Consider the following 1,942-nt stretch of genomic DNA (forward strand, 5'->3'; position numbering starts at 1 on the left):
GGGAAGGAGTGGGAGGGGGGGGAAGGAGTGGGAGAGGGAGGGGGAGGGATGGAGTGGGAGAGGGGGAGGAGAGATGGAGAGGGAAGACGGAGGTGGAAACGAGAGCAAGCGGTTTTGTCGTACTTCAAGAATGGCGTCAGGGGTGAGGTTGAGAGGGAAGGATGGGGGGGAGGAGGGAGGGAAGGAGTGGGAGAGAGGAGAGGGGGGAGGAGGGGAGAGGGAGGAAGGGGAGGGGGGGGATGGAGGGATAGGGAGGGATGGAAGGGAGTGTGGAGAGGGAGGGGGGAAGGGAGTGGGAGGGGGAGGGGGAAGGAGTGGGAGAGGAGAGGGTGGATAGGGAGGGGGGAAAGGAGGAGGAGAGGAGAGGAGAGATGGAGTGGGAGGGGGGGAAGGGATGGGAGAGGGAAGGAGAGATGGAGAGAGGGACGGGGGAAGGAATGGGAGAGGGAGAGGGGAAGGAATGGGGAGAGGGAGGGGGGGAAGGAATGGGAGAGGGAGGGGGTGGAAGGAATGGAAGAGGAGAGATGGAAGAGGAAGGGAAGGGAAGGAGTGGGAGAGGAGAGGAGAGATGGAGAGGGAAGGGAGTGGGGAGAGGAGAGATGGAGAGGGAGGGGGAAGGAATGGGAGAGGAGAGAGATGGAGAGGAAGGAAGGGAAGGAGTGGGAGAGGAGAGGAGAGATGGAGAGGGAAGGAGTGGGAGAGGAGAGATGGAGAGGGAGGGGGAAGGAATGGGAGGAGGAGAGATGGAGAGAGGAAGGAAGGGAAGAGTGGGAGAGGTGAGAGGAGAGATGGAGAGGGAAGGAGTGGGAGAGGAGAGATGGAGAGGGAGGGGGAAGGAGAATGGGAGAGGAGATGAGATGGAGAGTGGAGGGGGGAAAGGAGAGAGAGAGAGATGGAGAGGAAGGGGAGAGAGGAAATAGAGAGTGGAGGTAGAGAGAGTGAGAGGGGGGAGGGGGAGGAGAGAGCGATAGGGAGAGGGAAATTGACAGATAGAATAACAGAAGTAGAAGCAAAGATAGATAGAGACTGAAGAACAGATTTGTAGAGACAGAAAGAAAGAGATACAGAGAGTCTGACGAGTATAAGCATCCAACAGATCTTTTGGGAGGACAAGATTTATGAGGTTATCTCCGATCGTGAGTCGCTGTGTGGGTTTCAGATCAAACTGCTCATGCTGAGAGGGTGTAGGTGTGTCACGTGAGGTAAAACAACACTTCTAGCATTTGAAGCTGAAAGGAGACCCAGCCCCGAGTATATGTCTCTGAATATATATGTGTTTCCATGTATATATAAATACTAATAAGTCTGTTTATGTGTTTCCTTGTATGTATAAATACTACTAGGTCTGTTTATGTGTTTCCTTGTGTATATAGATAATACTGAGTTTGTATATCTGTTTTCATGCATATATAAGTACTAAGCACGTATCTTTTAAGCTTGTCAGTATAGATTCCGTAAATTTAAAGCAAGGAGTAACATTCTTTACTCCCTAATCGACATATTGCCTGTCAACTGAGCTGATAAAACATCCACACGCCCTCATATGACAGCAAACCTTGTCACGCCCCTTTTAACAAGTCATGACACATACAACCCGTTACAACTTAAAAAAAAAAAAAATAATCAAGGGATAGAAAAATAGATAACCTGATATCTCAAGAGTGTGTCACTGGTTCCTTAAGGTTGTCACGCCTGTCATGCACTAGAGTCTAAGTTTGAAGAAACGTTTACCGCCCTGATTCCGCCTCTGAGGTTGCCGCTTCATGTTTTCACTTTCTTATCGCTCACGCCCACGCCCACGCCCGGATTCCGGATTTGGACTTGGCGAAGAGAAGTAAGTTGCAGCGGGCGGTGGTCACGTGCTCAGTGTGACTGCGTGGTCAGTAAGGCTGTTTCTGCTGTGTGTACGTCTATAGATGCGCAAACACACACACATATATAT

The 1,942-nt window shown here is 51.1% G+C and overlaps 1 protein-coding gene across 1 annotated transcript in view; it reads left to right on the forward strand.

The window, feature by feature from the left end:
- LOC113830066 (villin-1-like) overlaps positions 1-1,942 on the forward strand; it is a gene marked incomplete in the record, with an annotated part of 96,283 nt that overhangs the window by 61,675 nt on the left and 32,666 nt on the right.

The sequence above is a fragment of the Penaeus vannamei genome, chromosome 31 (assembly GCF_042767895.1).
Source record: "Penaeus vannamei isolate JL-2024 chromosome 31, ASM4276789v1, whole genome shotgun sequence".
NCBI lineage: Eukaryota > Metazoa > Arthropoda > Malacostraca > Decapoda > Penaeidae > Penaeus > Penaeus vannamei.